The sequence below is a fragment of the Nyctibius grandis genome, chromosome 11 (assembly GCF_013368605.1).
Source record: "Nyctibius grandis isolate bNycGra1 chromosome 11, bNycGra1.pri, whole genome shotgun sequence".
NCBI classification, from domain to species: domain Eukaryota; kingdom Metazoa; phylum Chordata; class Aves; order Nyctibiiformes; family Nyctibiidae; genus Nyctibius; species Nyctibius grandis.
This window is the reverse complement of record NC_090668.1, coordinates 8,257,287-8,284,123: the sequence shown is the minus strand read 5'-3', so window position 1 is coordinate 8,284,123 and position 26,837 is coordinate 8,257,287. Positions and strand designations below refer to the sequence as shown.

Sequence of the window (26,837 nt, the reverse complement as noted above, 5' to 3'; positions counted from 1 at the left end):
GTATATAAAAAAGACATTTTGCATATTAATTTTTATCTTAATTTTAAACAAATAAGTACTTGCATATGTGCAACTTCCTTAACATGATGTAAGAATTTTAGTATAAGTCTGCATTTTCTAAATCCATATGTACAAAAATTCACACAAAGTAGATTTAATTCTGCTATGTTTCAATGAAAATACACTTTTAATATTCTCTAGAAAAAAAATATTCTCTTTACAGACAGCAAAACTAAGGACAAAGGCTTAAAAAATGCGCAAGATCATACACAACTGTGTACAAGTGAATGGAGTACCAGTGTAAACCTTCATTTTACAATAAACGAGACTACTAATTCAGGCCATAACTAAGAGCTCCACCTGTCAAACACATTTTTAAGTCTTGCTGTCACAAGCCACTCTTTCCCCCTTCTAAAGGAAGCTAGAGATCTCCTTATAACCCAGGTCAGGAAACCAGGACAGACAGCTTAACTGCTAGAGTGGCACATTATGTAGGTCCTACTCAATGAGTGAATAGGCTCTTCAGAGCCAAATACACATTACAACTATTCCAAGTAAATTTACAGTATCAAAAATTATGTATTACATTATATTAGTATATTGTATCATGTATGACTTTGAAAATACTCAAAGGTTTTAGCACAGGTTTTTAAGAAAGGGATCACTAACAATATGGCAGTAAAGAGTAAATTTAATAATGCAGCAACACTGGTTTACCAGGAAAGTTCAAATTGGTTGCCCAACCAACCTGACAGCTTACACAACATTCTTTCAAATCAAAGACAACAATTAGTTTGAGAGATCTTTTTTTTCCTGACAATTTTAGGAAAAAGCCCCAACACATTATTAATCACGACACTTTCACATGGATTCAAACTCAATGAAAGATTACAACAAAATTGCTACAAAATTCCTGGGAATCCTACATTTAAAATGGGATTCCTCACCACATACCACAAAGCTTTTTTTGGCTAGCACTAGCCCCTGGAATACATCTCTTTTCTGACTTTTGCACTGCCTGAAGTCAAGTCAACTTATTTAGCTGAACCGAAAGATCCCTTTTTCCCTTGCTATTCCCTTGAGAGATGCAGTACAGTCAGAGTTCTACACAGGTGGTCTAAAAACATCAGTTACAAAATCCATGTGTGAAACTTGAATGCCTTAATATTAAACCACTTATAATTTGGCTTCAGCGAAAAGTAGTTCCAAGGTTTACAATTAATTAGATGGGATTGCATTTTTTGTTCACCGTTTTAAATTAAATTCAAAACCTAAAATAAATCAACAGATGGAAAAGTTACACTTAAATTACAGAGTATCAGACCTTTTTGAAATGTAATCTGAGTGCATCAACTTTCAAACTGAACACCGCAACAAGTCCTCTTCGATCACTTTCAGAAGGGAGCACATAGTGTTGGAAAAGCAGATTATTTTCTCTACATAGTCCTTCTTTCGGAACAACATACCACAGGTGTTTGGCACAGACCGTGCGGCAAATGTGCGCATGGCCATGTAGTTCCCCAGTGTGTAGTCACCGCAAACCTCTTAACCATACTACTCAAAATGAAAGTGTAAGCCATTAAAAAAAAAAAAAGTCAGAAGGGCATCTTGTCTATTCAAAAGCATACAGTAATATTTAGGCAAATAGTGCTGTAATAAACTACTTCCAAAAATTAAGTTGGTATAAGTTTATAGAAGAACTCTATAAGTTAGGAAGACAAAATTTGGAGGTAAAACAGGGAAAAAAAATCAAGTTAGTTTTTAGTTAAGTTTTGAGAGATCTTCTCTATGTTCAAACCAACAATGTAGTCTTTTGATTAATGAGTTGGTAAAACAACGACAACACAAAGCGCAGAGGCACCTCTATCACTGTAGATGAGCATGTCACATGGGAAGAACCATATGTAGGTGAGAAGTAGTAGGATTAATAGCTTGAAATTTAATAGCAAAACATGCAAGTTTATACACTATGGAATAAAAAGTTCTCCCATAAGTAGAGAATCTACTCTCTGGAGATTCAAAAGTAGAAGAATCTAGTGAATCACAGAAGGATCACGAGTTATCATGAAAGAAAATACAATCCTGAGTAGCATTAACAAGTATTTCCAGAATGGTTAGGGAAGGTTAGGTAAGGGAAGCATTTTTACACAATTTTATAAAATGCTAACGAATTGGATTAGCCAGCTGGATTTCCGTCACCTATATCATGAATTCATTAAAGATTGACACTGGATCATGCAGAGAAAAAGATTATTCCACGACCTACCCTAACAGAGAATCTAGCCTGAAGGTAAGACTAGGAGTGTGGCTTTTCAGCACAGCAAATCAAAGTAAATAAATACATAATAAAAATGAAATAAAATTAAATATGGTTTATAAATACAGCAGAGAAAAAAAAAAAGAGGGTGGGAGTGGCTAAATAAGCAAAAGAAGAATATGGGCATAAGAACAAATGGGTATGAAACAATCACAAATGAATTTAAACTGAAAAACTCAGAAGTTTATTCCCAGTTAAATTCTGCCAAGAGTTCCTAATGGAAATAGCAAACCCTTTTGAAATGGAGTACAATATATTCTGATATACAACACAGAGAATTTTTCTAGTCTCAGGTTGTCATTCTACTAGGAAAACATTTATTTCAGGCTATTCTCTGAGGATATTTCTATCACAAAAAGAAATCCTAAGTAATCTGCAGCAAGAACACAAAGTGAAATTTTGCAATATTTAGAGTCACAAAGTAAATTAATTTTTAAATTTACTGAGAAAGTGCCTAATGCTGTCTTAGGGACTGTTCTCTCACAGACAGATGAGGATATAAGGGGGAAGACTGTTACATCTAAATGCAGCAATGCATGGCATTTCTTGTCACAATACACATCTCACCATAATTCACTTCTTCTGAGTACTATAGAATTGTATTTTAATGTTAGTAACCACAGTTTCAGTTTACCTGATTACTATTTTAAAAGTACACATGAACAGCATTTATTTAACAGACAGGGTAATTTAAGATTTAGATCTGAAGAACTAAAAAGCTGCATAACTGATAAGCGTATCTCAGCATTATGGTGATTTATGTCTGCATTGAATTCTGCAACGGGTGACTCTGCTTTCACGTTCTGCTATTCTATAAGGATAAAGGAGGTTAACCTCATGGGGCAGCTTTTCTGGCTGAACAGTCCGCATCTCTCATATAACAAGAAACTCCACAGACCAAAAAACAAGGAAATACACTATACTCATACATTATATATATTATATTATATTTTACATATAACACATACAATAAACATATTGTTTAGAGCTCAGAAATGGAAGATGTTAGTATTCTTCAAAAAATCATTCTGACCAAAACCATTAATGTATGCCACCAGCACCCAAAGGCAAACTGCTGCAGACACCAGTGTCTGCATGGTCTACAAGTGTTGGCCTATGTGAGACTCAGCTGAGACACAAGCAAAGCCTGTATTAGGATAGCTTCTGAGCAGGGCTTATTAGCTCCAGCACAGCACCATGCTAATACAGTCATACTGTTTACAGGATCCAAGCTAGTTCACAGATTTTACTGTAGCATGTGTCATAAAACTTTTCAGTCCATTTCTTCTCGTTTTTTTCCTTTCATCTTGCAATTTCGGGCTGTTCTGTCAACACTTTAGACTGAAAAAAAAGAATGCACTACGGTTTTGGAATAACTATCTTTTGGGATTTCCAGCTACCTAAAAATGAAGTGAGGGCTTCATTGCCAGATCCTATTCATAGTTCTGGACCAGAACCCTTGCATGAGTAGGAGAAATCTACAGAAGAGCATAACTGCAATGTACATTAATCATTTCATATTTATATGTGTCCCATAGATTTCAAAGACTATCTACTTAAATATCTCGCTATTTTTATTGTTCACTTGCAATCTAGAGGCGTTTTAGTATTTCAGTGCTTTGCAATTGGATTTAGGATACTTTTTCACTGACTTCAATTTCTGTATTCCAATACAATAACTTTTTTTATTCTTGTTTTCCTCACTTAATATTTTAACCCTCATAAACACAGCATTTTCAGTAGACAGCTTTTGAACTCAACAGCAAAAATATAAACCACAAGAACTACATGCATGCAAAATAACAATGAAGTCATTAAAACCAACATTTCTTAGTTATCATTTATACAACATCCAAGTACTGCAAAAGTAAAAGCATTGATAACGTGACCAAAAAACCCTAATTCCAAAAAAAACCCCACTGAACTTGAAAAAATTCTCACATACAGGAACGCAGACTGATCACAACTAGTTGAGTCCAGGTTTCTTCCAAGCCTAAGTCTGAGAAAATTTTTAAAAATTAATAAATAAAAAGAACACTCTGCTCCCAAAGAGACACTTGAGTTATTAATTTTAATGCCGGCAGCATTTAGAACTCCAGTTTCTTCAAGAGGATTCTTCATGCTAACTGTATATTTTGTCACGCTAACTTATACCTTAATATGCACGGAGGCTTTTTCAAAGGAAGAGTGTTTTCAAACTGCTTTTTTAAAAGAAGTGCTGTTTAAAGTAACCCACAAATGCTTTCCCTCCTATTGTACAAAACAGATTTGTTTGACTCCTGTTTGACAATCATTAACCGTGGGTTACAGAGGTTCTGACTGATCAGTTTCTGTTCTTTGACCCTTCAAGTTCTAATGTATTACAATTTCACCAAGCAGCAATATAGTATTCTGAAGGAGAGGTTTGTGTTCTTTGGTAATCTGAGCCCTATTTGATCTAATTTAAAACACAGTCTCTGGGGGTTGGAGGGAATCTCTCTGCCATCTAGGGAGAGGAAGTGCTTACTCCAGCTGTAACACTTGTAGTGCAATGGATAACGTCATGCAACTTTGTTCTCCCTCACACTTGACATTCCACACTTTAAATTAAAAATAAAAAAAAAACCAAAAAAACCCAGATAACTATACTACAGCTCTTGTGCCAATATATCTGCCAAAAAAAGCACATTCTGTGCTATTAAACACCTGCTTTTATTCCAGCCAAATTTTCTCTAAAATGTATTAGCACCTTCACCAAAAGCCTTATTTGAGCCTCAGTGAGCCTTGCCCAAGTAACTTCAGTTGTATTACAGCTGACAAAATCCTTTCACGTGTCCATCACACAAAAACTGGAGCCACAACTGTTAACTACCACTCAGAGGCAGCGAGCATTCTTTGCATTTCATACTAGACACACCTTCTGTTTACTCACACTACAAAACACACCAACAGCTCAGCCTCCAAGTAACACAGATAGGTGTTATTACATCCAGGACCTTGTTCACGAAGAAAAGGCAACATTTTCTCATTTGTCAGGAAGAAAGTATTTGCTAACTACCGTTTGATCTGAATTGCAACTGTAAGGCCAATTAATGCAAGCTTCCAAACTCTGGTCTTCAGTGACAAAGTCAGCACCTTCTCAGGAGGCAATACATGGGGATCCAGCTACACTAAGAAGTTCCCTGAATAAAGACTCATTCCTTTGCTTTATGTTATACTTACACCAGCTATTCTTCATTCAGAAATTTCAAAATTTGCTCATGTACCTCAAAGGGGCAAATACTGTTCCTTTTCCTGAAAACGAATAGATTTTTTCTCTTCCCCTTGTATGCATCTCTAAAAATAGAGACTGAAGCTTGCATCTGAGCTCTCAGTAGTGACCTGCTCTCCTACTGCAACTTTCAAAAGAAATATGTTGCTCCATCTTGACAGGTAGCAGTCTTTAACCAGACACACTGATGGCAACAAGCTAATTTGATACAATCCTGAAAATGCTATCTGAATACAAAACTAAATTGTCTCTGTCTGTGGAGTACAAGTGTAGCAACTATGTATCACTGTAGTTAACGAGAAACTAGATGACAACGACTAGCACAGTTTATAGGTAGGGTTTATTTCCTCCAGCTCACTGCCAGAGGACCACAAACACAAGGTTTATAATTGATTTGGAGCACGGGCATGGGCAACGACATCTCATTTCTTTTTAAGTGCAGGCAAAAAGAAAATACATTTGACTTTGAAAGACCATGTGAATATACTCGTTGATGTTTTACTACATCTAACCACTACAAGGTCAGCTGCCAATGTGGAAGGTACCAATTCCGCAGTGTGGGCCAGTGCAAGTCCCACCAGGTTTCTAAACAAGCTGATCATATGGCCAAGCACCAGACTAAGCACAAAGGGAGAAGGCAGAAACACGTGACAAGAAGTGGAGAAACGAAGTACTTCTCTTTCATCAGCAGCAGCACAAACCTAAAACAGTCTAAATGTATAGCAACAGCTTCATAAAAGTATATAAACACTGGAGCATTAAAACACTTTGAATTCAAAGTTCCAAATTCAAAGTCCCCAGAACTTTCTGGGATTTCTATTTTAACCAAAAAAAAAAAAAAAGCAACCTAAAGATCTTTCTGAAATCTCAACAATTGTTCCTCCTTAAAAACAGCCCCATCACATTTTGTTATGTGTTCATATTTTCATATTTTGGGCCTCCAATTAGAGAAAATATTCCTTTCAGCAACCTGAAAATAACTTATCCGACTGTCAAATCACTAGCCAACATTTTACGTGTAGTAAACCTCCAAATCTTCTGAGTGAACAGATCTCACTGATACAAAAAAACGAGGATTTAACCAAGATGATGCCTTGAACATTACCTATTGCATAATTTTCCAGATACGTAACAAAGTTTTTAAATTAGAACTATTAGAGAAAGTTTTGATGGTTTATATAAGAATGTATCTGTCCAGCACCAAGTGGAGAAAAATCTATTCACATCAACAAAACATGAACCACAAAAGCCCAGCTCTCCTTCCCTTATTCCTTATTTTCTCCTCCTCCTCAGAAAAAAAAAAAAATGAAGTAGATAGGACAAATAAGTTGTGTTGTAAATTCTCACTATCTGTTAGAACCACAGTTCCTGTTGGGCAAATAGCCATTTGGGGGGAGTAAATGCCCACATAGATTTTACTGCTGCTGATCAGTAAGTCAACTAAAATGGACCTAAAACCCATAGCTGAACAAGGATTACAAGACAGTCTTACCAAATTTAACACCTATTTCAAAAGCTTACTCTAGGGAACAGTTAGGACAAAATGAAAATATCAAACCCTAAAAAACAAGTCTCTTGGATGTAGAATTTTTTTCAAAATAGCAGTGGCAGCAACTTGAGCTGCAGCAGAACAAATCCGAAGGTAACTAAGACTACCTTCAGAGCTTGTTTGCTAACTCGGAATTCCAAGCTCTTTGTTACAAAGTCAGAAACCAATCTGGAAAACTGCCGCCTAAGAGCTGACTCCGAGAAAAAAAATAATTCAGGAACACATTTAAGTAAGTGGAAACACTAATCAAGTGTAGCCAATGAAACTTTATTACACAAGGAGTAAAGAAGCAGCATGAAAGAAAGTAAAGCAAAGATACCAGCACAAGACTACCTCGGCAAAACCCAGGGCAAGGTCAAAGGTCAACTGCATTCCTTACAAACACTATTTGGACAAAAGAATTTGGGTATTACTTATCCAACTTAATGCCTGCCAAGAAAGTGGTTTTCATTAACAAGTGCTAGGAGGAAGATTCAGAAACCTACCAATACTACTGGCAGTTCCAAAAAGAAAGAACTGCTGCCAAACAGAAGACGAAGGAAAAGGCGTTTGTCCACCACCCTCTTAGAAACTACTGTTCAAGTTGGGGGAAAAATAATGCTTAATAGCTCTGTGAGTCACAGACAGTGCTGCAGACTCCACAACTCAACTGAAGAAACGGCTCCGGTTCATACAATACTCTACTGGAATATTTGCAGGCTGTAGAACAAATCTGTTAGCTACCCTTCCCTTCAATTGGGACACTAACTGCTGTTTTTTTCTCTTACATCATATGAAAGTGAATGAGAAGAAAAGAACTTTAAAATGAAACCTGTGAAAACAAGAGGAACATAATCAAGGGTGGGTTTTTTTTTTCCTGAGCTAAGATGAGAGTAGAATATTTAAATAACAAAAGAAAATACACTTAAGAGAGCGCTCTCAACGTTTTAAGAAACATGGAACTTACCCGCAGCACAGACAAAGGTTCACCCAAAGATGAACCTACACCTTCCAAAGCTACATCTCACTGCATAATGAATGATCAGCCCCTATGTTTCAGATTCTCTGTTTTCAAGGACAGAAGTACAGAACAGCTACCTCTTCTGGTCTGTTCATGGGTTTCCCCATCATGTAAACAAACTAACACCAAATACACAAATTGCCTCACGCTATTATTGCTCAAATTCTAAGCTCAGGATGAAGTCTTCACATCTTGCAACAATTAGTAAGCATAAAAAAGAAGATAACAGCCTGCACTTCAAATGAAAATAAAACAACTTACGAGCAATTCTAAGCATTATGAAATTACAATAATTAAACGGTTGGCATGCATTTCCATACGGCCAAGCACTCAGAGAGAATTTAAGTTTACCATAAATGTAATTCTCCCTTTTTTCATATATTTCTGTTCATCTATTTACTAACATGACGGTTTTAAAGAGGTTTTGGTTTAGGCAGTGTTTGCTGCATCTAGGAAAAAAACCAAACACAAAACGAAGAGCCTGCAAGTGTTTGTCAGCAAGATAGAGTAAACACTAATAATAATTACTACATTTAAGGTTTTCCCTTCTGAGATAAATTATAGAGAAAAAGAGGAAAGTTGTCATATTTCAGGGAGAGAATGTAGTCTTTAGTCGCCTAGCAAATATTTTTAAAGAATTTAAAATATTCAGTGTTATTAAAAAGTTTGGTTTTCTTAAATAGGAATTAATTCAGCTGGGAATCACCATCTACTTCTTACGAGTCACTTAAAATGCTCATTTTTGAGATGTAAGCTTGCCTAAAATAACTAATAAATCCCATGTATTAAAATGTGAAAGGCTTGTTGCAAGTAATCATTAAATACTATACAATACTGAACAAATGAGCTTTCAATTAAGATTAAGTTTATATCACTAATGAAATAGGCCAAATAGTAAATGCTTTTACTGAGAAAAACTGCACATTTTCTAAGGAAATAAGAACTATCCCTACATCTTAAATAAGAGACTGGACATGCATATAAATTTACAAGTTATTTCCATGAAATGGAAATAAATTATGAAGTGATAAACTACAAATATTGCTCCTTTCTTCACTCTGTCACCATAGCAACTTAAACACCCAGAAACAGAAAGAAGAACTTGATCTTGCAATTAATCCCAGCTTGTTTATTTTATATATACAATACTAAGCCATTGACTGCATGGATGCATGAGCAACACCCTGATGTAAAACGGACTAGGAGATATAGCAAAATAGGTATTCCACTATAAATGTTTCAGTATTTTTTTTTTATATTTTTTCAGTATTTATAGTATATATTATAAATATTACAGTATTTAATGTATGTGTCTGAAGCACAAGTAACTTCTGTATAACAATTATTTATTTTCAACAGTGGAGTAATTCTTTCAAAACATTCACAGTTAACATCAAAGTGAAATCATAGGGAAAATGAAGTAAAATATATTTTTGTGTTTATATAATGTGCCATACAAAAGGTAAAATGGGACTGGAAAGTAACAGTAAGTTTTCCAGCCACTTAACCACCACCTCCTAAATTATCTATGGAAAATGTAGATTATTCTAGAAGGGGAACAAAAGCAAACACTAAGGAGTTCTCACAAATCCACTTGGTTAGCTCAGATGTGAAGACTATCAAATCTCTAAGAACAATTTTTTTTTCAGATTTTTACTACAGCTTCTGGAAACCAAGAAGTTTTTAGGTCTTCTCACTTTGAGGTAAGTGGGACAGCTTTGATCAACTTCAAATGCAAGTATAAGAACTCACTAGAAGGGAAAAAACCATTACAAAATGTTACAAAAATAAGAGAAGTTCCCAACTTCAACACAGTCAAAGGACTTCAGAATTTGGAAAGTGCAGCAAATATTCCTATATTCCAAGGGGAGGAATAACAATAATTAAAAAAGGACTCTAGCATGAGGTTGAAGGTCAAAGCTTATAAGGTTATAAAGGTCCCTTTTCTGAGCCTGGCAGGAAAGATTGGCCCTGAACAGAATGTATACACAACTTGCCAGAAGGAATTTCCTGAGTCTCCCTTTTCATATCAGCTTGGAAATTATGGGAGATATTTGAATTTGTCACCCAAGAACTGCCTCCATGCAGCTGATAAATTTATCCTAATATAAGTAAACAGGAAACTCCCTTCTAGGGTTTAGATTTTTAAAAAATCTAATCTACTGAGAAGATGCTCTATATAGATCTAAGCAACAGATTGCTGTGATAAATAAATTTCTTACTTGAAGATTTGGAAAACACTGTCATATCCTTCTGTTCAGAAAAAGCATGGCATGTCAGCCAGAGAAATAAGAGGAGAGAATCATGGGTTGTAGGAAGCAATATTATGACTCAACAGTAAGTCAGTACAATGCTTCTGGAGAGAAAAACCATAGATATTATCACTTGTAATTCTAAAAAGATTTGAGCAACTCTTAGAATAGTAGAAGAATGAAATTTAACATTCTACCCAAATTCTACCTCAGCGAATTTTATTTCTCCCTACAGTGCCAACTGAATAAAATGTAAGATTATTCACTCCTTGTATAAATACCATATTAGGTATAAAGGATTAAGAACAGCTTCAACAGTCTACCTCAAAAGCTAGAAGGTATGTGGGAAGAGCTAGAAAATCACTTTAGTACTAGGGTTAAGTTATAATATCCTGTAGCAAAACCAGGATTAATTTCTGGAAAAGTGAAAATATATATTAGAAATGTAATGAAAAAAGAACATTGAAGTATGATCCAGAAGCTTCTGAAATCTGTAAACATGAAGACAGCACTACTTGATGAACCACAATCTGAGAATCAATAGGCATAAAATGAGATACAGTATCTTCAGTCAGTATGAAGAAAATATTTTCTTAAATCAGTGACCCTAGCACAAGCACTGAAGATATTAACAAGGTCAGAATTTAACGAAGCTACATATTACCACATTTTTCTTTAGTTTAGTCTGACTACAGCAGGAATCAAGCACAGACAAAAACGACGACTCTGACAGAAGCTAAGTGCTCAGATTCTTAGAACTGCTACAAAGGCAGCTGAAAGCTTTATTTTCTGCAAAGCCCTTAAAAAACTGCACCTATAAAGCTGTAAACATTACATGTCCTAAAAATCAGAAGTTTTCTCAGAGGAAAAATAAACCTCACAAGCACTCACTCACTCTCTCTCTCCTCTCTGCAATTAGCAATTTCAGCAACCTTTGTAAGATGCTGACTACATTTAATTTCATTTTATGGGAACCTAATTACAAAAGCTCATAACATGAGATGCTGAAAGTCTGTACAGACAAATCAAAGGCAGGAAACACCAAAACTAAAGAACACGCAAAGAACAGGTTGTGAAACTCACACGCCTGAATGCTATTTACTGCCTCACTGTAAGGTTATACCACCTTTCCCCAATGGACAGGTAAAGATGTTTTCTAAACCGAGTGCAAGAAAAGTAAAACTTCAACAAATTAGCAAAACAAATAAGCACATTTGTGTATTTCTAAAGGACGAAATTCTTCAGCGTGTGTTCACTGACAATGATCTTTCTGGAGTTCACAGCAGTTTCATTTACTATTTTCAACATGAGTGGTCCTAGAGTAAACTGTTTAAGCATGATGTCACCTGGGTGGTTTCTGAAAAGGATTAGAAAATGTAATATTTAAGCAGATGGCAGCCAGGGCACACTACAGCTCTTAATATTGCTAAGAGTAGTTAAATCTTTGTTTGCAACACTGAGAAATGATTTCTGCGGATGGGCCAGAAAAATCAAGCTTTTTGTGGCTTACACAAAACTCAGAAAAGATTTCACAACCAGAATAATCAGGTAATTCTACCAGCTCATTAAGAATATAGTTCAAATCATTCACTGCAAGTGAGACAGACTATTCAAAAACTGGGGTGTTATTTTAGATAGGTTCTTATGAAAGCAGAAGTTCTGTACACATAGCTGATCACGGGTCTGGAACAGTTAACTTGAAACATAACTGAAAACCTGATGCAATATGTTTCTGTTTACTGCCTCGCTGTGATGATAATACTACAATTCCATTACACAAGTGGAATCTCTTCAAAGTTGCAACATTTTAGTTTTGTAGCATAAGTATTTAGAATCCTTATAAATTATTTTGTTAATTCACATAAATGTAACATTCTTACCAGTAAATCAAAGTCTTTATTTTGTATTGAAGTCTACTAAATTACTATCTCAATATTCTTCCAATTCTTAATACAACTATGACACAGAAAAAATGTGGTTATTTTATTTCTCCTCTGCAGTATCAAGTGAAACCAAAAACTGTCTTTCCACAGAAGCATTGCACACCTCTAATCATCCATACCATATTCCTTTGCCTTTCTCCTAGTTCCTTGATTGCTACATGATCATCTATATTGATATAATGACATACCTGTAGCATCAGTGTATATATCTGTATGTTCATCTGTATGACTCGAGAACTGAATGTGGAATTCAAGATACAGACGTACCTTGAATTTGTGCAACAGAAGGACCGTTCTCTGGTTTTGCCGAATTCCACTCCTAACAGTTCCTCACACTCCATAATATGACATATTACCTTAACTTTTTACCATTCCAGTCCTTCATACTTCTGACAAAGGAGGCACAAATTCCCAGTAAGAATCATGCTTCACATGCTACCAACTGTTAGAATGCAGCAATTCTTGCAATCCTTACTGAAGTTTTACAACCTGAAAACACAACTAAAAGAAAAGCAAACTGTTTGATTTGCTTTCCTTTTTTCATAGATGAAGGGTTGTCTATATACGATTTAACAGCAGATATCAGGGCTCCAAACAACATTTACAGCCTTTTTCTTGAAAAGTTAATTTAGAAACCAGGAATATATAAAATTAATTAAAATCCTGCTTTGTCATAGGCCAACAATGTAAAACCTACAAGCAATGCAAAACCTGCAAGGTGCTCCGTATTACTCATGGCCAGGGCAAACCATGACAGTTTAAACCAATGGTAACAGGACATAATGTTGCCTAAAAGATTTATTTGTTCAGTATTTTACGCCAAAAAGCACTATAGATCGCTGTACATGGTAATGTTCCTCAAAGGTTCTTTTTGGCCAATACATTTAGTCTATACACAGTGTCGTGACAGATGTGAGGTGAATGGGAATCTATACAGAACAGTCATGGGAAAGAAAAAAAGAAACAGTAACTTAGAAAATACTGCCACTGCAGAGAAATTACTGCAAATTAACAGAGATTAAACTAGAGAGACAAAAAGAGACATTAGAAGCAGGAAAAAAAGGAGAAAGGGAGAGATGCTAGATAATATGAAATGGACAATAAGACAATGCAGAAAAAACAAGCCACGGTCTCCTAGAAATCTGAAACAGCAAGATGATGAGCAAAAGGAACTAAACCAGAAAGAGCAAGCAAGAACAGCAGCTACAGCAGATTGTTCTTCACTCACAAGAAAATGGTTACAATGAAATACGCACTAACATTAATTGATTTAGGTGAACATCTGTCTCTAGTGGTCACAATGTCCACTCTCTTTCCTCCTTGTATTAGCCTTCTGCTCAGCATATGGAAACCAAATTACTGACATCCTAATTCAGATTAATTCTGCAGCCAACTATCAACTTTTCTTTCCAAACATTAAATTCCACACAGCTTCATAACAGTTGTCAGGTAATCCATGCTGAGGCTTCTACTGATATTCTTCCAAATTTAGTCGTCCTACATGATTTTAGGTTCCTTTAGGATTATTTATTCACTATCAGGTGTACTACTGAAACCAATACAACCCTGTGCTTTGAGCTGGTCATAACTGGTCACTCCCAAAAATCTTTTGGGAGACAGACAAAAGGAGGACAAAGTTATTTTTGAGTTGATAAGAAATTAAATCTATTTGCTCTTTTGACCTTATGTTTATAAAGAAAATGATACAAAAACCTAATCATGGTTTGTGAATATAAACCCTTATACCCTTGGGTGCTGTACAAGACCTACCCAAGCAGAAGAGACATAAAAGTTTATTATTACTATTGAGCAGAGAAATTTACAGGAATCAATTCAATCCATTACTTCTTCAGATGCATAAAAGTATATTGAAACAAAAGCTGAGAATGTAGAAGTCAGTGCACACACATAATTATCAAAAGCAGTCGGTAAAAAGAAGAGCTGAGAAGCAGACATCCCCATGCATCAAATACGTTCCAACATTTTGAGGGAAGAAAGGTGCCTGATCTGGCATTGGGAAAGGGCTGAAAACCCTGCTGAGGTTTTACCACTACCACTCTCCCCCAAAGGTACGATCGCCTGTACTTCTACTAACCATGTAGTCGTAATATCTCCAACCACCATGAGACACAAGAATAGACATTTTCTTGTAAAAACTAGAAAAATTAAGATGTATTTACTAGTAATCACGATTTTAAATTGAGAAAGTCAGCAATGGATAGGAGACTGCAAAATCTGTGTATGTACGGACATTCAAAATTCAACCAGATCAGTGATCTCACTTAACTTTCAAGTTAGCTCTGATGTAAGCAGAGGGGGCAAATAAGAAAGATGAAAAGAGACTTGTTATTAGTGCTTGTAGTGACAGAACAAGGGGTAATGGCTTTTAACTGACAAAGGGTAGGTTTAGATTGGATATTAAGAATTTTTTTATAATGAGGGTGGTGAGACACTGGAACAGGTTGCCAGAGAAGCTGTGGATGCCCCATCATTGGAAGAATTCAAGGTCAGGTTGGACAGGGCTTTGAGCAACCTGATCTAGTTGAAGACGTCCCTGTCCACAGCAGCGTGGTTGGACTAGATGACCTTTAAAGATCCCTTCCAACCCAAACCATTCTATGATTCTATGACTTTGACCTCCAGAGGTGACTTACAACCTAACTATTTGATGGCCCTCTTAGCAAGTTCTTGAATCACTTCTGTCTCTGGAACACAGTGAAAAAGGTGTAGGTAATTCTACTTTAAAATACAATTGAGCCCATTTTTGCTTTAATATGCAATTTCTTATTTCAGAAAGTAAAAAAAAAGTACTCAAGAGCTAGACTGCAATGCAACTTAAATGCAAAATAAGCAAGGAATAAACCTGCTGTTAACATTTCCATTTGTTGACTCAGAGTACTCCCAGTATAACTAACCGAAAAAGAAGCTTTTGTCATATAAATTCATGCATTTGTAAGGAAATTTTTGAGGATGAAATTTCTGTATTATGCAGTGCTGACAGCAAAAGAATTTTATTACTAGTAAGGAGGACTGTAGGCTCTTCGTTAAACAGTAAATTAATTCCAACTTCCAGCAGAGAACATGATTGCTTGAGCCACCTGAGCTCCCAGCTAGCTTGATGACATCAGGTCAATCACAACAGGCAGTCAAGGCCAGAGAATATACCCGGCCAATTCCCAGGCCACAATTACATTTGCTGTTGACTGGCAAATTCCATAGCCACTGGGTTCCAGGCTATTTTTTTTTTTTTTCATCTTCAGAAATTACAAGGGTTACTATGAAGTTACTATGAAGCACAGTAAGCAGCTGCAGCACCCTGCCAGTTACTTCAGCAGCCCTAGGAAAGCAGAGCTTCATTTTCTGAGGGCTACGTTAGACATTTTTAAAGAGAAAACACCTAGTAGATTTGAATGTTCCATATGAGTGCCAACCACTACAGGGAGACAGAAAAAAAGAAAACCTGCCACCAATTTCAGAGTTTGAGTACTTCTGAGAGCCCATCATGAGAAAGAAACATAACCAACACAGTACTCACAATTCACTAAGATGACTTTGACACCACGAAGTCAAATCAGTCACAGACAAACGCACCCTACATTTAACTAAAACATACTAGTGGCAAGATAAAAATCTTTCAAGTTATACAAACAGAGGAAGACTGAGTATCTGTACAGTATCTAAATGAAGAATGTTGTATTGAAAGAATAACAACTTCGTAACAACCTATGACCAGAGCTCAAAGGCCTGCTCCATCAAGTCTTCCTGAAAAATACACAATTTTTGTCTCCATTACTTATTTCTAAAATGGGGATGAAAGTGCTTCTCCACCCCATGATAATTACAAGAATAATTACATTAAAAACAGACAGAAAGACTGGAATACTAAAAGTGAGTTTTAAACAAAAGTATTTAAATGTATATACTTCTAAGTTTACAACCAAAATACAAAGACTAATTTCACATGTAGCTTTTCCCATCTGTAAAATGGCCCCACTCCAGTCATCCCTCCAAAATATGCAGAGCACCCCTGCACTGTTTTCCTCAAAAAAGAAGGATTATGGCTATCTGAAATTGGTAAATTAAAGACAAAAAACAACTGAGATTTTTAGTCAGGCCACTTAAATCCTTTCCCAATCAATTAATATCCAGCTTTCACTGGTAAACTATCTTTCATTTCAAGGATTAAATGAATAAAAAAAATACTGTGTCATACTCTTACTATGCCAAGCAGTCTTTCAGCAAAAATAAGTCAAAGACTTTATAACCCTATTACTCTTAATTAACAATTAGATATCAATACCTCCTTTACACAGCTTGCAGAAAAAAATTTCAACACCCGCACTCCCCCTTCAACTTATATACTTCCAGCCACAAATACATTGTTACCCTTATATTAAGACAATGTACAAAACATACACGATGCATTTAAATAAGAACGTAAGAGCAGAGAGGAAAGCCTCAAACATATACAGGTTTGTTTATACTTGGAGACAAGGAGCCCTAAGAGGTTTCATTCTGAGAGACAACTACTGGGTATAAAGCCACCTAACAAATTCCTTGTAAGTGCGAGGATACAGGAGACTGGCAATGTCCTTCTGTTCTATAGCACATAAACATTGCACGGCTTTTAATCTTTCATACAAAATTAATAGATTCTTCTTAGAATATTGGGAAGCAGTAGCAGGCTGACCAGGTATACAATCTACCTTTTCAGATTAAATGTCTACTATATTTTTCCTCATAATTATACGAGACTCAATCTTGAGATCCAAGTCCTGCGCAGTCCCACATCCCTATGCAATGGAGAAGATGTGGTTTATATGGGGCCTCGAAAAAGGAGCATTAAATTCAGTATGGGTAAATTTAAAGCTTCGAGTTTTTGTTATGAAGTAACAGCATAGAACACTTTGTTAAACTACAAAACTGATGAAGCTCATGACACAATATGTATGCATCTATATACATATGTTCATTTGTGTATGTAATACATATGCCTGTATATAGAGCACATGGTCCCAGCTACAGCAAATTAAACAGTCCATGAAGCAACAATCAGCTTAGATATGTGACAAGAGGAACAGATCTAAAACACCAGAAGACGATGTTTTACCAGGTGCACATAAACCTCTCGTACATACATTGTGAAAGGAAGAGCGCATAATAATAGGGTTCTGTTCCTGAAAAATGTGAAGAGCAGCTTGCATACAGTAACCTCTAAAAGAAACTAACTGTATGCAGTTAAAAAAAAACCACAAACAACCACCTGCTAGGACATCACTTTAGAATACAAAATAAACCAGCTCTAAGTAAAAGTATACATATAATTTTTCAGTACTGCAAATAAGAAATAGCAAATAAGCCACGGGGAGATGATGCCATTCAGATGACAGGTCTGGAGATACATGGAACACCTACAGTTATACACACAGTTGATAAAGGCCAACATGACAAATTTCAGACAGAATTTTGTGACGCTAGCCAGATCCACCTAGGATGCACACAGCCAGAGATGCATTTACCACTTAGGGGAAGAATGCACGGCCACGCTACAAGCGCATTCATGAGGCTCAAGGGGAAAAGCACAGGCTCCGAGGATCTCGGCCGAATCACAACGCAGATTTTGTATAGTTTATGCTGCTTTGAAGAGGCACAAAAAGCCCCCTCCTCCCTCCCTACAAAGGAAGAAGGGCTGCTGGACGCCCGTCGTTCTCCCACCCTCGGCAACAGGGCACAGACATCTGACCGGCCCCACCTGACTCCCCCTTTTTCTCATCCCCGCCTGCACCTTCCCCCCTTCGCAGACGCCCGCGGCTAGAGCTGCGGCCTCGCCTCCCTGCACCCCCCGCAAAGGCCCGCCGGCGGCACGGGGGGTGCAGCCGCCCCCGCATGATGAGGCGGGGGGGCCGTGCCGGGGTGCGGCGGGGCCGCAGCTGCCCCCCCGCGGCCGCGCCCCGCCAGGCGGCCGCTTGCTGAGATGGGGAGCGGCGCTGAGGAGAACCCCCCTCCCCCGCCCGGCTCGCTCAGGCCTCCCACCCCTGTTCCCACCGGCGGCCGGGCTCGTCAGCCCCCCGCAGCCGAGCGCTCACCGGGCAGGGGCGGGGAGGCGGCAGACCTTAGTCCGGGTCTTGCGCGAGGCTGGGGCAAGCGGCAAGTCCCCGCCGGCAGCCGCGTCCTTTCCTGCGGCAGCGGCTTGTCAAAGAGAAAACATGACGCGGGCGGCGCGGGGGAGGGAGGCGGCGAGATCTCGCGGGGCTGCCGCGCGGGTCTCGCGAGGCGCCCGCCGCTCCCGCCTCCGCGCGCAGCCGTGAGCAGGGCCGGCGGCGGCGGGGCGCGCAGGCCGGCAGCCCAGCTCCGCCGGGGCAGGGCACCGCAGGGCCCCGCCCGCGCAGGAAGGCCTCCCTGCCGCGGGGTCGCCTCGCCCTGGCCGGACAGGTTGCACAGCAACCACCGAACAGAGGGGCCGTCGGCACCCCGCCTCAGCCCAGGGAGGCCTGCAGCTGCAGGTTGTTTTCTTTAGTGTGAGGAAGAGCAGACAACTGTTCTTGCATAAAAGCAATCTAAAAAACAGGGTACAGGAATTAAATACCTAATCTACCTGAAGACACTGACTGAACAGATGTATCAGAAAGTCAGTGAAAGGAAGAGAAATGGATGCTGTATGCAGGGATAGAAGGTGTGCAGAAAAGGCAAAACAGGCCACATTGGTGGATGAGCAGGAGCATACTGAAAAAGAAAGCTTTGGATTGAACAAAATGAACAGGGTAACAACAACAATAAGTAAAAGTGTCACTGGGGATAGAAATTCTGCGTCTAAAATAGGAAAAGTATACTATCAAGACTGAATTACAGGCCAAGGTGGTGGCAGCAACAATGACATGCCAAGTAAGATCCGTGAGGCCACACTGGCAAGAAACAAAACAATGAGGAATTTCAGTTATACCCACGTCAATTGGTTATGGTCCATACAAGGGTAGGGATGCCATGACTGAGTTAGTATACATTGTTAATGACTTTCATTAAATAAACGGGAAAACTGACAAGAGAAAACTTCTGTGCAAGGAACAACTGCATACCTTTGGGGACATCAGTCTAAGGCAGGAAATACAGCAGAAATTTACAAAGATTAGTGACATGAAATAGGTGAACAGGGAACAATTGTCCACAGTCTCTCCCAACAGAAAAGCTAGAGGCTAACAAGTGGAACTAGTAGATGTCAAAGTCAGAACAAGCAAAAGAGAGATTTTTTTCTTCATACACACATACTTAAGCCATAGAACACCCTGCTGCAGGACACTATGTAGCCAACGTTTACCTGGGATCAAAAAGGGACTGGAGAAAAACAAGAAAGAAAAAAATCCATCACAGATTACCAAAGACATCTCCTCTGGGTGAAAAAGGCCTCGACCCGCAGACCACTGAAGGCCAGAGTATTTGAGGACACATTGCTATGTGCTTGCTCTTGCCTTTTCTTCCCTAGGCATCTGCTGCTGCCTGTCCTCAGACACACAGTACCGATGGACCAGTGTTCCCATCCTTACGTCCTTGTCCTACAGCCCACCTTTACTCCACCTCTCCTCAGTATAAGCCCCCTTCTCAGCCCAACTTCACTCCATCTCTCCTCGGTATAAGCCCCCCTCTCAGCCCAACGCACATACCCTTAATAGTTTCTTCTGAGGTATAAAGCATTAGGGGCCTTACTAACAGTAGAGCTCAGCTCCCTGGAGGGGCTGTTGCACTTCATGACACAAGTTCCAACCAAAATTAGATCAAATGACACTAGCAGCTTCGGAGGCTGATCCCCGCTACTCACAGCTCTTTATTCTGTCCTGCTAAAAGGCTATTCATGGATTCATAATTCTTTGCAGCAGAATAAAACCCAAATGTCTTGCTTTGAAAATAGTTTTTGACCCACCAAGGCTAAAAAACACAGACCAAACATCACCAAAAACTGGGTAAATTATAAAAACATTTTAAAGCATTCTTTAAGTATTTAAAATATGCCAGCTAAAGGATGCTGTGTAAGAAATAAACTTTAAAAATTCAACAGATACATCAAAATACATTACCTTCAGAAACGTCCAGCAGATCTGCCATTCCACAGAACAGAAAGCAGAACAGACACACTAGGCAGTACTCTTCAACATGCCCCACACCCACATACTTATGTTAACCGCAGCATGAAGACAAACCTTATCATTAACTGCAGTTTTTTATGGCTTGCAGGCTCCACCAGCAACCAAGTGTTGTACAATTCTCAAGGAATTTCTTGGGTTTGCAAATGTTTCATGTCTTTAAGTTACGAACACTTAGCTATTAAGTTCATAAAGCTGCAAGGTTTTCTTGTTTTGTTTTTCAAGTCCTGACACAGCCATCAATCACCTTGCCATACCGAGAGTCTAGGACTTCCACCTTGGAATTTGGCTACAGGCAGATCTATCTGTCCGTTTCCACAGAGGCTCACTGATTTCGGAAGCTAAGTCACACTGGAGACATTATGCAGCCACTCTCCAGACTGGGACCGGAGGTGCCAAGAACATGACAAGAATGAAGGAAGCAAATTAATAGTAGTGTTCTAAATTTAAAATCTTCCTATCATTTTCGAATATATATCTTTTTAAACATACATGATGACTATAATACAGACTGTTGTAATCAAAGTACCTAATTCTCTAAGACACCTTGAAAATCTTGGCAACGTAATCTCCAACCATTACTGCTGCAAAATAGCACGCTGCCAACTAAAGGTGGGGGTAAGAGGGACAACAAAAAAAGGGAAAATCCAGTTTGGTGTACTGAACCTTTCTAAGGTTTTCAGCCCACAGGCAGCTGCCAACGTTCCCCAAAGGACCACTGCAATTTATCTTTTTGAATTCTCACATTAAGCTTGTTTATCAGATAGCAACTGTTAATATTTGATATTAACCACAATCTTTGGCAAGTCTCAGACAGCATCTAGAAGTGACTTCCCCAGTTTCTCTGGGAGTCCAGGAGGGCCCTTTTAGAGCTGGAGCCCCCACTCACTGGGGGCTACCTGGCCTGAGCTACTATCCGCACTTACAGCCACCTGGCACTTGGGATCTCCCCGACTCCAAGAAAACCCAGGATCGCAGGTGATGCAGGATGAGGAGGCCTAGTCCATCTCCTTGTACTAAACAGGCAAGTATTGTCAAAATTCCTGAGAATCCAAATGAAGCCAACAGCATCCTAGTCTACAGCAGTACCAGTAGGTCTAAAAATAAGGATATAAATAAGGGGAACAAGATCTGCATTTGCTGTGAGATCGCCTATGGCTGTCACTAGAAATCAGCCACCTCATTTGAGTCAAACTATCATTAAATGAAAACATAACACTTCCATCCTTTGGAAACTGCAGAGGCTCCTGAAACTCTTTTGAGCACCCTGAGGACGCATCAGAGGAAAGATCCCCTCCAGCCATCTGCAGGTACGTATTAACAGGGCGAAATAAGAACAAAAAAAGTTGAAGAGAGTTTTATGGGAGAACCCCAGACATAGGCCAGGAAAACCTGAATCACAGCTCCTCAGTGGGCAACATCATTCATCCTCTCTCTCTCCTTCACAGCAAGCATAAGCAGAAGTTTTCAAATCCTACAAATTTCTAGAGTTCAGCAGGTAATGCCCTGAGTGCAGGATATTCATGTTCAATTTCTATTTCAAAGACAGTCTCCATCTTGGAGGAGCATAGAGGGAGGCCAGGAGAACGCCCATACGATCATGCAGGTTTCAAGGGAAAGAAGGCTGTAGATACTACCTCCATTAGCTCTGAGCTCCCACCTCTTTTTTAAAACAGAAATAATCCCTCCTGGTGCCTGCAGATCTCTGAAGTCCCCGTCCCCGTCCCCCCCCGGCTTTCCTCCTTCCCAGCTTCACTTGGACTAAGGCAGATTTCTTCCAGCTTTCAGTTCTACCAGACCTGTTTTTACATCAATGATTTCGAATTATTTTATATTAGTTGCTGCATTATTTATTAGTTTTAAACATATTGTTATGTAATCCCATCAAATGTACTTTTAATCTTAGGCAATGATGAGAAAGGTATGATAATAAAAGAACAATGCGCACTTTAACATCAAGTCTGTCTTTTTCTTACTAATTATCCTTTATTTTTAGTAACCACATTTAACTTTCTATCCTCTTCTGATCCAGACATTATACTAAGGCTGTGATGAATTCCACTCTCACTGTTTTCGTAATATCTTTTTTTGTAATGCAGTGCCTAGGACAGGACCCAACATTCAGCATTAGACTACGCTATTTATCTCGGGCTTGTTCTTAACTACTTCTCCACAATGCAGGATAATTTTGGATCATTACAGAAAATCAGACTGATATATGAAATACCTCAATTAACTGTGTTTTGCTCTTACTGACTTTTTTTTCCAGCAGACACTGCTAACATTGGCATGCCTTGCTGTTGTCATGGCAATGAAAGGAGCCTATATGTTTTTGGATGTGACTCAGAAATCATTTTATACAGAAATGGGACAACAATTAGAATAATGGATATTGGATGTTTCTATGCCACCAGTTAATGGTCAATGGGGAAAAAAAGAAAGAGCCCAAACCAGCAACAAAAGACACTGAACATAAGCTCCTCGATTGGATACAAGACGCTAAATTGCGACTTGTGACCCCATCTTGCAATTAGGGCTGTGTGGGTAAAGCTCTGTCACTCTTGAGCGTTATTAAAATCACAGTGATCTGCCTGTGCAGTTACTTGACTAGACCAGGACCCAGATTTGCCCAAATAAATGCTGCTCTTAATGTTCAGAAATACATGAGAAGAGTCCTGCATTGTATACTCATCCCAATAAAGAAAGGTCTTGAAACAGTCGTTTCTCTGTGAGGGCTCATTCAAATGCAAGACACTTCTCTTGGCCAATGAGTTCACAATTTACATGAGGCAAAAGAAAAAGCAAAATATTTTAGAGAGGCAAGTTTACCAATGAAAAGATGAGGGAAGGAGCTTGCGTCAGTCACTGATCAGGTGTGGAAGAAGCAGTTGCAAACACTAAGAAACATGACTAAAGCCAGCCTACACCAATCTATGAAGTGTCTGGAAAAATTGATTGCTAGGCTAAGAATACCATTCACCTGTGTCTTCTGTATGTTAGTCATCACAACACTAGCTCTTTTCCTCTGGATCCAAGGTATACAAGGGGAGTTGCTGTCAGAACATTTTGCCTGTGCAGGGATGCCAAATGTGGAAGCACTGAAATATATGCATCTGTGTCAGTCACTAATTTCATTTTCTGACTCATGTTCTGGAGTGACAGTTCTTCTACATGGCACTTCCCGTTCATACCAAGCTGAGCCATGCTCACTGTCATTTATTAGGAAGCAAACTAAAGCCACATCCACACCACCAGCTGGCTCCTGCCCCAGTACAAATCATCACTGCCACATAATCAACACCTTCAGAGCTCAGGATTGCAGGTGGCTGTGTCACTTCCCTTCTTCTACTGCTGGATCCCAACACACTGAAATGCAGAGCAGGAACCAGTCTGAAGTAACCTCAAATTTAAGATCTTATTCAATCCATCACCATCTCTCCCTTTCTTTAGCTAGCTGGTAACTTTTTCAAACTGTTACAAGCCAGTCTGGGTGAAACAGTGTTTTGCACCTCAGAAATGCCCTTGCCCAGACCAAACCAGGAAACATGCCAGAGAACAAACAGGAAAAACACATGGGAAACAGGAGGGGTTTGTACTGGAAGACAAAGAATGAGAATATAAAGGGGAAAATAAAAGGATTATACATGAACAACTAAGTAATATTAAAATTCATACACAAGACTAATTCCAAACTAATCTATGCATGGGTACAAAACATTTTGAGCTTATGTAGCAAGAAGGTTATTAGAACTTCAAAAGGATTAGTAATTCACGTAGCTCAATATCATAGCATCCAGTACACAGCCAAAGTGCAGCTTAAATACTGTGTCATAATAATAATTATATGCCTAAAGATACTAGAAAGAGTTAAACAACAAATGACCAATGTACCATTCACAGGATTGCCACTCCCCAGCTGTACTCTTACCAGTTGTTCACAACACCTTCAGGGCCTTATGAGTGAGTTTTAGTTCTCTGCTTTCTTTTAAGAACCACTGTTGTGCTATCCTGTAGTTGTGTCCCCACATCATATCCCTTTAGCAATACAGTTAGGAAAAGTACTTATCACAATTGCTTCACCCCCTACAGCCCCCCACCACAGTCTTTCCTACTCCGTGAGCAAGGCAAACCAAGACTGCTGGATGGAAACACAGAAAAGAGACAACGCAGAGCTCGAACATCGCCTTTGTGCTCACTACTGGAGCACGCAGATGCAAACAGACTGAGACTCGTTGTCCCTTTGCATTTAAAACAGAGAGGTTATCCAGCTATCATGGCCCTGGAGCAACAGAAGCAAACAGACTGGTTAGTCTTGGCAGGACATGGGGGGATGTACTGGACGACTGCCAAATATGGTACGCAAGAGATGTGTGCCTGTACACATTAACTTAATGCACAGTAAACTCGCTGCTGTTCCAAAAAGGAGTAGCCACAGATTTTAAGAGTTAATATTTGCAAAGAGTTACATCATATGAAACTGGACTCAGTAGCAAAATAACGCTTCAGCTGTTTCTAGCAAGCACTATTATTCTGTTCTGCTTCAAGGAATTCTAGAGAGGTGAAAAATTTAAGGAATAAAGACTAAAATGAAAGTTTATGCAGTTTATGCAGCACTGATCCAGTCTCCATTTTCATAAGGAGAAAAAAAGTAATAATTTAATTAGTTTATGTAGAGGGCTTCAGTTATGCAGAAAGCTTCCATTTTTTCCATTGAGGCCATCTGACCTTAAATAAGTCCCCTTCCTATTTATTCCTCTCCGAAATGGCCATAATGCCAGTAGTCAGATGTATAACTTGCTTTCAAATTACTCTAATCTTTTTCCACAAATGCAAAATATTACCATACCTGACCATAATTGTTCCATGCAAGATCCTATGCATGATTCCTTTCAGCAAGAGGCATTTAGTTGTGTAAGTCAGATAAGTATTAATTTTATAAAAGGCATTAATAAATATTAAGTCTAGGAAATGAAGCACTTCTTCATAGTTGTGATTGCAGAATGCCAATACATAAAAATGGTAAAGCTATCCTCAAAACTAACAACGTTGAAACACCACAGTTACACACAATACTCAGGTAATCACGCCACATTAAGACTGGAGGTCTGAAAGATATTATAAAACATCTTGTCTGCACAGCGTATTCTAATGCATTGTTTAGCATTCTTAAAAATAATGACTTCTTCAATTTTCTCTAGGAGATCATTCCTCAGATTAAAAAGATTTTCTCAAGAAGTCTTTTTTGGGAAAAAAAAAACACCTCTCTTTTCATCACAGAATTCCTCTTTCTGAACTTGAGCTACAAAAGAAATTGATTTTTCTCTTGAGTTCATCATCTCTTCCAACTCTGACAGCTACATCACTGCCTTGCTTATGCTCCATTCCACCAATTCACTAAACTACTTTTTTTTTTCGTATTAGTTATTCCACCAGTTCCGTAACTTTTTTTTTTTAAGTGACTTTTCTTTGGCTTCTGTCAGTTCATCGATATTTTTCTAGTCTTTAACTGGAAGTGAATATTCTGTTGTCTAAAAGCTGTACAATGAGGAATTATCCTTCTGCTTTCATGAATCAATGACTACTCTGTAAGGCTAAAAGCAGTTTTTCTCTTCCCATTGTTTTCACATTTCCTCTCATTCCATTTATTCTTGCATTCATTTTTTCCAGCAAGCATCACAACACAAATAACCCTCCTTCACCTTTCACTTTGGGATCTCAAAATGTTTTTCAAGAGGAACCATCTTTCCCTTACATGGGGAAAACAAAAGGTATAAATAGGATAATTATCCCAGTATGTCTAGCACAGGCTGTGTTCCCACCCAGCACGTTACCTAATATTCTACTTTTAAAAGAAAACCCCTGCTCATACTGGTGTTTTTAGAAAAACTCTGGTAAATGGGCTTCTGGGGCTGCTACCACTACAATACCTCGGTGCTGCTGGGGAAATAAAGTGCCCCCTCACAAAAGAGACATGGAAATAAAATGGCCACTTTAAAAATGAATATTGGAAAGAAATCTTTCACATGGAGCACTTGCAACACCTTCATTTCAGAGAGGTAAAAACTGAAGCCTAGACAGATGAAGCAACTTTTCCAAGGCTGTTCGGGAATTTCGGGGTATAACTCAGAGCAGAGCCAGAAATATGGCTCCAGTCTCCACAACGCGATACCAGGGTTTAACCCAAAAGCCCAGACATCCTGCCCACAGGCATCTGGATTTGTATGTGCCATGAAGTCCTGGACTCGACAGACAGAATCACAGTGCAACCGACAGACATGTCCTCTTTGCCATAGCTAATTCAGCCCTAAATCATCCAGAAAGGACATTGTGAAATAATATTGTGATATATTGTGAAACACTAACAAACACTTCAGCCAGTTAACAAGTTGGTAAA

General features: G+C 38.6%; 1 protein-coding gene across 9 annotated transcripts in view; it reads right to left on the bottom strand.

The window, feature by feature from the left end:
• The window catches only part of HERC1 (HECT and RLD domain containing E3 ubiquitin protein ligase family member 1), a 101,909-nt gene extending 83,413 nt beyond the window's left edge, over positions 1 to 18,496 (bottom strand). For all 9 annotated transcript variants that reach the window (XM_068410945.1, XM_068410946.1, XM_068410951.1 and 6 more), the window contains exon 1: positions 18,398 to 18,496. The gene's annotated coding sequence lies outside the window, so the exon portion shown is untranslated. The remainder of the gene's footprint in view (positions 1 to 18,397) is intronic.
• Between the last annotated feature and the right edge of the window lie 8,341 nt (positions 18,497 to 26,837).